Below are 12117 nucleotides of genomic sequence, written 5' to 3' on the forward strand. Positions count from 1 at the left end.
CCTGAAACAAAGCTTTGATCCACATCTTCCACTGCCCAGTAAAACAACTTGTAACCACAAAAGCATTTGGAGCACTGTCATCTGATCCAGCAGCCACGGGCCCCTTTTTTTTTCAGATAACCAAATACCTTCACAATGAGACCACTGCATTTGCCCAGAGGGGGAGGTCCCCTCATCACTCACCTGCTGTCATTCCTTTCAGTGTCCCAGGATAGTCCAAGGGCCTTCACTGCAGGTTCTAATTGGCTTCAGCCTCTGGAGTAGACTTTCCCAGGTGAAAGGGGAGCAAATGTGGTTTTTCATTTATGTTCCTTATCATGGGTCTATGGGGAAGAACTAAAAAGGACCCAAGAGGCCATTAAGAACTTACATTGAAAGGGGGAGGGAAGGTGAAGGGAGGAAAAGCTGGGAAAGTAGGAAATAAAAATAATCCAGTACTTTATTCAACTGTTTTATAACAAGTTGAAATCAGGCTCCTTCCAGATCTAAATGGATCCTCCAGTCCTGTAATTAAATTGAGAAAATGAAGCCCTTTCAAGCCTTTTGCTGCCTTTGATCGTTGTTGTTTTTGTAACTGCAGTGTAACCAGAGCTCCTTTTTCTGGGGCATGAGCCTCCCATGGGCAGCTGCGGATGGAGCTCCCACTGCCCCCCGGTCAGCCTGTGAGGGCTGATGGCCAGGCTGGGGGATGACACGGTCCCGGGAAAGCAGATCCCAGGAGATGCACCTGTACCGACAGGCCTCCCTCGGTGTGCATTTTCTTCTGGCACGTTTTTCCCGGGGCTGCCTCCTTCTCAAGGGCTCTGTGTGGGATCTGGCATCTCTCCCCATCATGGGGAGAAAGGGAAGGGGCATTTCCCGGCAGGTGCAGAACACTGTCTCTCAAATCACAAAAGGACGTCACATCTTCAAGCTCATTCTTGTACATCGCTTTCCCTTAGGTCCCCCGTCAGTTTCTACTCCTCATAGTCCCCACCCCCTGCGTGTGTGCAACACACACACACACACACACACACACGTGTGCTCGGGGCACCAGGGGGCACGAACACACACTCGAAAGCTCCGTGTAAGGAGCTAAGGGGGTTCGAGGCCAAGGGAAAGGTGAACTCTTCCCCCTACACGCGCCTCCTTTCCCGGGGCCCGGCGGGGGCGCCCTCCCGTGACACGGTCGCCACGATTCGCAGCATCGCTCCCCTCTGTCCACCTCTACGGCTTCGCCGGAGCACGAGGCGGAGAACTAGGGCGCCAGGCCCGGGGAGGCACCGCGCCCAAGGGCCTGCCCTGCGCCGAGCCGGGGCACCTGGGACAGGAGGGCCCGCCTCGCCCTCCTCGGAGAAGACGCCCCCCAAGAATCGCCGTGACCAGTGAAAGGGTAAGTAAGAGTGCGTGTCAGCTCGGTGCTTGTCCAAGCGAGCTTCGGGGGCGCCTTGGCCAGGCCGCGGGACGGCGTTAGGGAAACCAGATTTGCAGGCCCTGCTCTGTAGCTGCTGAATCCAATCTTTGCTACCGGGACCCAGCATCTGCATTGTCAATTTTCAGGTTGGGTTTTAGGCACTACAGTAAAATTTGAGCGACTTCCCTTATTTTTGCACACCCTTCAGATAATATTTTAACAAAAACTTTTAATTCCATAAACCAATGGGATGACTTTTGTTACTGTGGCGATATGAAAAATAAGCGGGAGAAGAGTTTCCAGTGCCCCCTGATTTTTCCCACAGAAATAGCTGCACACGCCACCCAAACAAAAGGTGGGCCTTCTCTTTTCCAGCTCCTCGAGGGTGCCCCAGGGGTAGAGCACAGACTGCGGGGTGAGGGCTGGCTTCTGGGATTAAGAGGACCTGGACATCCAGTTGGGAGGGGAGGAGGGCAATCAGAGACTCAACTCCCCCCCTAGGGAGTACCAACCCAGACAATAAGTGCCCCTCCTGTCTCTGCCCGGTCATCACTTTCTAGCTGGGACATCTTGTTCAAGTCGTCCCTCTGTGCCTCAGTTTTCTATGAAGAAAATGAGGACTAACATTTGTGTCTGCCTCGATAAATACATTATGATTATTAATATAATTCATCTCTAAGGGTTCTGAGATTGATGTCCTCAGAGGTCAGTGTTGTGAACAGTGGATATGAAGTTGCACAAGACTCCACAACCTGAGTCTGCATAAGGAAAAGGAAATACTTACTGTTGTCAAATATATTAAATAAAAAATGTTGAATGAGATCTGAGCTCCTCTCTCCATCATAGCAGCCCCCACCATTCCTTCTCCTCTATTCTACTATATGAAGCTTCTTTCTATGTTCCTTGAACCCAACAACCACGGCAGGGCCTTATGAGGAAATGGAGACTGATCCTGGATGTTTCCAGGTCAGGAAGATTGCATGTAGGTACAGAGCTTTGAATAGCCATTCTAAGTGCCATCCTTGGCAAGGGGTGGGATGAAGTGGGGAGGGTCCTGGAAGAAGGAAGCTTTTCTTCCAGCAGACGCTCAAGAAGACCCAAGGCAGGTCATGAATAGAGTAAAGAGAACCTTAACTTTGGTCAGACAGATAGGGCTTATTCCCTATAAGATAGGGCTTATTCCCTGCCAAATACTCATTGAATGACCTTAGTTAATATTCTTTAAATTCAGCCTCAGTTTTCTCATCTGTAAAATGACTCTAAATAATAATATTGGCCTTATAATTGCTATGAGGATGAATAAAAATGAATCATGTAAAGCAATTACCACTGTTTATGATACATGTAAATGCTCTATTTATATTAATTTTAAACAAGGAGCCATACTCCCTTACTGTATAGCTTTAAGTTCTGTGCAAGGTCTATCTTTTGATTTATTCCCATTCCCATTTATTCTCCATTCCACTCCTACTCACCTCCCTTATCCCCCTTTTTGAGTTTTGATATATGTCCTAGATTTTTGTGTCTTTGAAAAACATGTAGCTTTGTTGTGTGTGTTAAATTTTAATATCCTTAATGGTACTGTGCCATTAATCCCTTTCTGCCTCTTGCAGTAAACACTGAAAGTTTTAGAACTATCCATATCACTGTTTGCCAATGGTTCTCAACTTTACAACATAGCAGAATCACTTGGGGAGCTTTTGAAAAATACCAATATCTGGATCTCAATTCCCGTGATTCTGATTTAATTTGTTTAGGATAGGGGCTGAGCCTCAGGTCATTCTAAAGTGCAGCCAAGTTACAGTACAATTGATGTGCATAAAGCTAGCTCACTGGCCTGGATGACTCAGGCAGCAAGAGGACCAGAGCCCCACCTTTTTCTGGCCACAGCAACTCCCTGCAGAAAAACCAAGTAATAATGGCCTTATGGGCAGTGGCAAATGGAAAAAGAAGAGAGGAAAGGGTAACTTGTTGTCCAAGGGGTATGCAGGGAAACCCGGAAATCAGTCCTACATCTCTATTCCTGTGTAAGAGTCAGAGAGCAATGAGTTGCTGATTTGATCTATGTGTATATTTAATGCATGCAGTGTGTGCAAAGTAATGGCAAGGAGTCCGGCTTTTGAAGTATTGTGTTACAGATGGTCCTAGAACACCAGGACCATCTTCGATCATCTTATTTTCTCTGGAAAGTCCCAACAGCACTAAGAGATGGTTATCCCAATCGTAATCACTAAACCAGCTATGAGCTTGGTGCTGCATTTTTTCCTTTCTGAAGTATCACAGGAGATGCCCTCTTACCTGGCATACTTGGCACTTGTGGTTAGTGGGCTTATTGGGAAAAGCATGGCTAAAGCTGGGAATCATTAAAAGGTGATGTATACATACATTAAGCATTTTCTTTTAACCTAAAACATAACAATGTACATTCATGAACCAAACTTTTGATGTAGAGCCAAGGCATTTTCTTTGACCTTAAGTTCTCTGATTGGAGTTCCAACATTATCTCTAACATAAACTACATCCATTTTATATATATATATTAGGATTTCTAGTGTCTGTTCTCTTAAAGTAGAGCAGAACTTTTTTTTTTTAATTTTTATTTATTTATGATAGTCACAGAGAGAGAGAGAGAGGCAGAGACATAGGCAGAGGGAGAAGCAGGCTCCATGCACCGGGAGCCCAATGTGGGATTCGATCCCGGGTCTCCAGGATCGCGCCCTGGGCCAAAGGCAGGCTCTAAACCACTGCGCCACCCAGGGATCCCCAAGTAGAGCAGAACTTAATTGCCCTTCCAAAGAAGTCTAGGCACAAAATTCTATTGAAACACTATACTCTAGGAATTTGTTATTGAAATTTTAAATAAACAGATGACTTGAAAGTGTGGCATAATAACACCAAAATATCCATGGCCTAAATTAAACAACTTGTTCATCTATGACCATATCTGCCTTATTTCACACAATGTGTATAGATCTACGACTACAACCACTCATCTATCTTCTAACTATACTTATTTTTGCTAAATATTTGGAAATAAGTTGCAGATGGCATAATACCTCCCCCTACATACATAGCATGTACCTCTTGATGATAACATGCCTCTGTATCATCTCACACAATGAAAAATAATGGTAAATTCACAATAACATCTAATATCCGGCCTTCAAATTTCCCCAGTTGTCACAAGCTCGCCGTGTATGGATTGGTTTTTAATCAACCAATATCCAGTCTTAGTCCAGGTATTGCATTTGGAATTTTATTTTTTTGTCTTACCTTTGTTTTGTTTTGCTATTTTTTTTCTCTTTAATAGAGACTTACTAAAGACTTCAGATTATTTTGAACAGTACTTAATATTCTGGATTTATCTGAATGTTGCCTCATGATAATGTGGTTTCCCTTTACTCTGCATTGACTATAAATTGGAAATTAAACTTAAAAGCTTGAATAGATTCAGTTAAATATTTTGGGCAGACTTCACTGTGATGCTATGAACTTCATATGACATTGCATCTTCTGCAGGTATTTTTGGTGAACAGGTGAAAGCACTTATGTTGGGTACATACTTAAGAGTGGGATTGCTGAGTCCTAGAGTATACAAATGTCCAGCTTTCTTGAGTGGTTGCACCCGTTCATACCCCGACCAACAGTATATGAGTTCCAATGTCTTGACATTTTTGTCAACATTTAAAATTGTCTTTCTAGTACCTTTGTAATGATATTGGACTGTGGTTTTATTTTCCTTTCCCCTGATGATTTTGAGCATCTTTTCATATGTTTATTCACCATTTAGATATGAAATGCTTAAATGTTTTGCCCATCTTTAAATTGGCTTATCTGTCTTTAAAAATTGATTTGTAAGATTGAATATGAATTCTTTGTTGGTAATATATTTAAAACATCTCCCACTCTGTGATTTACATTTTCACTTCCTGAATGGTGCCCTTTGAGGAACATAAATTGTTAATTTTAATATATTCTAGTTGATCAATCAAAAATTTCATTACATTTACTAGTTTTATATTCTGTTTCAAAAATCTTTGTTTACCCTCAAATCATGAAGATATTCTCTGTACTATGTCCCAGAAACTTTATTTTTTTTTCACATTAAAATCTACAGTCCATCTGAAATTAATTTTTTGAGTATAGTGTAAGACGGGATCAATACCATTTTTTCACTTTACCAGAATATTTTATTGGCAAAACCATCCTCACTTCACTGTTTTACTATGTTCCCTTTGTCATAAATCAAGTGTGTATATATATTTGAGTTTCTATCTAGACTTATTTTGCTCCATTGTTTTATTTGTATATACTTATGCCAATGATATCCTGCTGTTTTAAATACCATTGCTATATAACTCTTAATATCCAGTAATATATGCATCCAAACTTGTTCTTCCTTCTCGAAATTGCCTCTGATATTGGGAGACTTTCCCATTTATTTATGAATTTTAGACATCCACTTGATAAGTTCAAAAAAATGCTACCAGATCTTGATTAAGATTGCCTTAAATCTATAGATCAATTTGGAGAGAAACCATGTACTATATTTCTCTCTTTATTTAGACCTTACCTTTCTTTCCTATCTTTCTTCTTTAAATGTTTGGAAGAATTCATCAGTGAAATCATCTGGGCCTGGATTTTTATTCATAAGAAGATTTAAATTAAGGTTTTACTATTTTTAATAGATATAGAATTATTTAAAAGTTTGTATCTTGTGTTTATCCATTTTATCTCAGTTGACAAGTTTTATTTAAAAAAATTTTTATAGTAGCCTATAATCATTTTTTAAATGTCTTTCCCCTTGTTTATACTGGTTTTCTGTACTTTTCTTTTTCTTTTAATTATTTTTTTCCAAGGGGTTATCAATTTTATTAGTTTTTGCAAGAAAACAAATTTCGGTTTTGTTGATTATTTTCTTTTGGGCATTTATTTTCTATTTCATCAATTTCCCCCCTTATCTTTATTATTTCCTTCCTTCTACTTTCTTTGGATTTAATTTGCTGTTCTTTCACCAACTTTCATGACAGATATTTAACTATTGATTTTTGGCCTTTCTTCTTTTCTGATACATGTATTGAAGGCTCTAGTTTTCTCCTCTGCTTTAGCAAAATCCCACTTTTTTTTCCCCTTAGAGAGAAGGTAAGGAAGAGTGCTTTCCATGGTAAGAATATTCTCAGTGCCCCGCTTCCTAAGGTCACAGGGTCTCTGAGGCCCTCCTGCAGAGTTCCAATCAATCCTCTCTGTTCCCTTTCCCACCTTCTGAGAAGAAGAGCTTCTTGCAGATCTGTTTTCTGGATCCAGCTAGCCTAGTCTTTTCTTAGGTTTACAAGTTTGTAAATTATTAGGGGAAATATCCAGTGAACAAATGAGGGGCAAGTAGACATCCCATATTATTATTATTAAATTCAAAACATCCTCTAATTCCAAACATTTTTAAAAAATTGACCCATGGGTTGTTTAGAAGTATACATAGAGATGCTTTTCTGGGTGACTTTAAATTTCAAGCTTACTTCTATTGTGGTCAGAAAACAGAGAATGTTTCAAATTTAGTGAGCTGTGCTTTATAGTTCAGCAAATGGCAAATGTTCCATGTGCATCTGAACAGGAAGTATGTTCTTTGAGTTTTTAGGTTAAGGTTTTACTATTTTTAATAGATATAGAATTATATCTATAAAATATACAGTACAGTACAGTAATCTGCATATGTTTGTTAATTGTGTTCATATCTTCTGTATCTTACAGATTTCTCCTTTGGTCTTCCATCAATTATTATGAAAAATATGTTAAAATATCTTAACTATGATTGTGAATTAATCTCTTTTATTTTCTATTTCTGACGATTTTTGCTTCATTTTTGATACTCTTATGAAATACACTCAAAGTTAGAATTATTACATATTTCAGGTGAAATGAACCTTTTGTAACTATGAAATGTACATTTTTATCTCTAGTAATGTTTTTGTCTTCAAGTCTATTTTAGGTTAGTGTTTGTCTTCAAGTCTATTTTAGTTAGTGTTTAGATGGTATATATACCTTATTTTCAATTTTTCTGTTTCTTGCACGCAGGCAATCTTTATATTTTCATTGGAATAGTCTATTTACATATAATGTGATTCCTAAGTCACTCGATTGTACTCCACACAAAAAATTCCTTTATTTCCCCCTTTTTACTTCTTTTGCATTCATCATTTATGTGTTAATTTATTGCAGTTTTCCTCTATTAACTTCTTCTTTTATAAATTTTCTATTTATACTTACTGACTCCCTAATTATAGTGTCAGCAAAAAAGCACTACTGAGGACCATCAGGAGTTGATAAGGAGCAATTACTGGGCAATTTTTAAAGACATATCCATCAGCTCACATAGCTACCTTGTGTGTGGGAGTGGGGGACAAGAACACTTGACATCTACTCTCTTAGCAAATTTCAAGGAAAGAATAGATTATTATTAAGGATAGTCATTGAGCTGCCCATTAGATCTTCAGAGCTTATTCATCTTATAACTGAAAGTTTGTGTTCTTTGATCAGTATTTTCCTTTTCCTGCAAGACCCTTATCTGGTAACCACCATTCTATTCTGTTATTATGAGCTCAACTTTTTGTCTTTATTAAGTTTCTTAGATCCCACATATCTAAGTGAAATCATGTGGTATTTTTTTCTATCTCTGGCTTATTACTTCATTTAGCTTAGGTTTTTCAGGTTCATTCACATTGTTGCAAGTGGCAGGAATTCCTTCCTTTTTAAGACTGAATAATATTCTCTTTGATTGAATATATGTACACCACATTTTCTATATTTATTCATCTGTCAATGGAAAATTAGGTTGTTTCCATGCATTGGCTATCAAGTAAGGCTGCAATGAACATGAGAGTGGATATCTCTTCAAGATAGTTATTTTTATTTCCTTTGGATATATACCTAGAAGTGGGATTGCTGGACACATAGTAATTCTATTTTTAATTTTTAAAGGAAACTCCATATTTATTCTGTTTTCTATAATGGCTGTACCAATTTATATTCCCACCAACAGTGGACAGGAATTCTCTTTTTCTCCATGTCTTTGCCAACACATGCTATCTTTTGACTTGAAATAATAGCCATTCTAACAGATGTGAGGTGATATCCATGTCACTGTGGTTTTGATTTTTCATTTCCCTGATGATCAGTGATGTTGAGCATCTTTTCATACACTTGTAACCATCTGTATGTCTTCTTTGAGAAAGTGTCTATTCAGCTCTTTTGCCCATTTTTAAATTTGATTATTTTTTTTTTGCTATTATTGAGTTGTATGAGTTCCTTATATATTTTAGATATTAACCTCTTAGCAGACATAAAATTTGCAAATATTTTCTCCCATTCTGGAAGTTGTCCTTTCATTTTAATAATGGTTTCCTTTGCTATGCAGAAATATTTTAGTTTTATGTCATCTCACTTCTTTATTTTCACTTTTTTTGCCTGTGTTTTCAGTGGCCATTCCAAAAAAAAGACCAATGCCAAGGAGCTTCTCTCCATGCTTTCTTGTAGGTGTGTTATGTTTTCAGGTCTTACATTTAAGTCTTGAGTCTATTTTGAGTTGATTTTTATATATGGTGTAAGCTAAGGATCCAATTTAATTTTTTTTACATATGGATGTATAATTTTCCCAGCATTATGTATTGAAGAAGCAATCCTTTCCTCATTGTATATTCTGGGCACTTTTGTTGAAAATTAGTTGACCATATATGAGTGGGTTTATTTCTGAACTTTCTGTTCTGTTCTATTGATCTATGTGTCTGTTTTCATGCCAGTACTATACTATTTTGATTACTATAGCTTTATAATATAATTTAGGGTGGACACTACTAATGGATGTTAATGCGGTTCAGAAGACAATACAGATAAAGGAGGATGAATGATGAAGAGAATCCAGATAAAGTCCGGGTTAATATCTTTTGTAGCTGCCATAACCTTCTAGAAGTTCATTGACTTCTTAGTACAGATTTATATTAGCAAACAAAAGAAATACAGTGAGAAAGAGATAGCCTTGGAATTATACTACTGAACATTATTTCAAGAAACTGAAGTGACAGTAAGCTTTCAGAGTAGGAAAAAAGAAGGCACAAAATTTCAATTGGTTTTGAAACATAAGGACAAACATTCCTGTCTCCAGACTTCTGCCTGGAATGCAGGATCCTGGAAGACACTGAATGCATAGAGGACGTCTTAGATGAAGCATACAAATGGAAACTCTTCAGAAGTTGACTTTGTTAAAACCAGTTCAGAAGGTTAGGAGGGGAAAGTAAACATACCCTATAGTTAGCTTTTCTGTAGAAACTCACTCTTTTCTCTCTGTAAATATGAGTTGCTATATTTATATGTTTGTAATCATTACATTTTGATCTTAAACCTACTCACTGTACAGGAATTATGTAACTAAGTCACTTCTTTACACAAAGCAAGTGTCCAATGGAATGTATAAATAGCTTTGAAGGAGGGGTCAGGGGAGCAGAGAAAGGGCAGATAGATAGTACAGAGCAAGGGATATAAAATTGTGGCCTGACCTATGGTAGCTCTAGTTTTTTTTCCTCCCTCCCTCCCCCCTTCCTTCCTTCCTTCCTTCTTCCTTTTTTCCTTTCTTCCTTCCCTTTCTTCCTTGACTAAAGTATCAGTTATTGAAAATATATACGTGATATTGTAAGACATTTCTTATCAAAAGACAGCAGGACCTTTCCATTAATTATTACCTACTCCTAAAAAAATTCGACCCCTATGGTCAAGAATAACAATCATCAGTTGCTTGAAGCTGGTTAGGTGCTGGATAAAGTCCTATGCCCTTCTATTTCATCACCCAGTAATACATGCCAGGTAAAAATTATTGTTTCCATTTTACAGAAGAGGAAATGGCAATTCAGGAATGCAGACAGCCTACTTAAATCTGAAACCTTTTGCCTGAATGCAAAGCCCATACAAAAGGGTCCTGTCTTGAGCATTCTGCATACCCTGTAGCACCTAGCACAGAAATGTTCCACACAACGATAAAGGCCTTATAAAACCATACTCTTGTGAAATCTTCCCAATTGCATGAGCAACCAGGCCAGCATGAGTGATGGCCACTTCTCAAAGGTTTTGGCCTGCATGGAAAAAAGCCCTGAAATAGTGGGCAAGACAAAGTCAGGGTGAGAGAAGCAGCCCAGTTATCACTTCCTAATTTGTAGGACTTGTAAGAGCTATTAAACCGTTTGGCTGTTGGGCTGCCCCTGCTTCAGGCCACTCACTCAACACTTCCAGCCATCCTGTGTGGTACATGCTGTCATCTCCAGTTTACCAAAGGAACCAAGACCCATAGACCTTTGCTGACTTGCTGAGGCCACGCCAAGAGCCAATATCAGAGCCTGAACTTACACTTGGGTGCTTTTAGACAGGCCTTAAGCTCTTAACCCTCTCACCATGCACCAAGTACAGGGTACAGCCCTTAACAGGAATGCTCACATTTAATCCTGACAATGACCCTAAAAAACAAGTTCTGTTCCATCCACTTTACAGCAGAAAACTAAGGTTCAAGGGGGCAAAGCAATGACCTGGAGGTCCCAAGCCAGCAAATGGCAGAATGGAGATTTGAAGCCAGGTCCATCACTTGAGCCTGGCATTTAAAACACTTGAATATCCTACTTCCCCGTGTATGGAGATTATTCTGCAGCTGAATGTCACCCAAGTGCACGAGACCTTTGATTTGCAAGGAACCAGAAACCATCGCATCTTCATTGACATAGTTGTTTGTTAGGATCCTGGTGTGGGGTTCTAGAGGTAGGTTGTGCTCTGGCAGTTAGGGAAGGGGGCCATCCATTCAGTTCATCCTGGCATGTGTTGCAAGACAATCTTCTTTCACTACACTTAGGATGTATATATTGTCCCTTCAGTGAAATCCAAAAGGCAGTCTGGTTTAGAAGGAAGTACACATAATTTGGAGTCAGTTACCTGAAATTCAGAACAAAGCCACATTTCTTTCACTCACTGTTGTAGAACATGGTAGATGAACCCATAGACTCTAGAACCATACTACTTCAGTTCAAATTTCACTCATAACCTACTTCCCCACCACTTTGCCTATCTGTGACTCAGTTTCTCCATCTATAAGAAGGGAATGATAATAATAGCATGCTTATCTCCTGGGTGTGAAAATGTAAGGAAATCATGTGAACAAAGCCCTTGGAACAGTCCTAGCCCAAGGGATGTGTTTGCACTTATTTTGCCTCCAGCCTTTGTAAGCCACCTGGAAACTGGTATTGGCTAGTATGTATTTCTAAAATGCAGGAATTAACTTGAGGCTGTTTCCTTGTCTCTAAAAGAGCAGCTTTGTCTACCTGCCTTTAAGAATTGTCTCAATTCATAGTTGTAAAAGCACCCAGGATGGCACATAGTGGGTACCCAGTAAGCATTATTATTACCCACATATGATGTGAACCTCATCTTACTTTTCAGCAAAATGGGTAGCCTCAGGAAGCCTGCCTGAAAGGTGCTACTATCCTCATTTGACGAATAAGGAAACGAAGATCCAGAGACTCGCTAAGGTTAACATGCTATACACATATAACAATGTAGGTCAAAATGCTATGTAAGCAGTGAAATGCTGTACAATAGTGAGCTGCTGACACCATCCACCCCTGCCTCCTCCACCAGTACCTCCCCACCCCACACGCTTCCTCAGCCTCCAGCCACTCCCTCACTCCCTTTCCGTTGAAGCT

This window comes from Canis lupus, chromosome 10 (genome assembly GCF_011100685.1).
Source record: "Canis lupus familiaris isolate Mischka breed German Shepherd chromosome 10, alternate assembly UU_Cfam_GSD_1.0, whole genome shotgun sequence".
Lineage (NCBI taxonomy): Eukaryota > Metazoa > Chordata > Mammalia > Carnivora > Canidae > Canis > Canis lupus.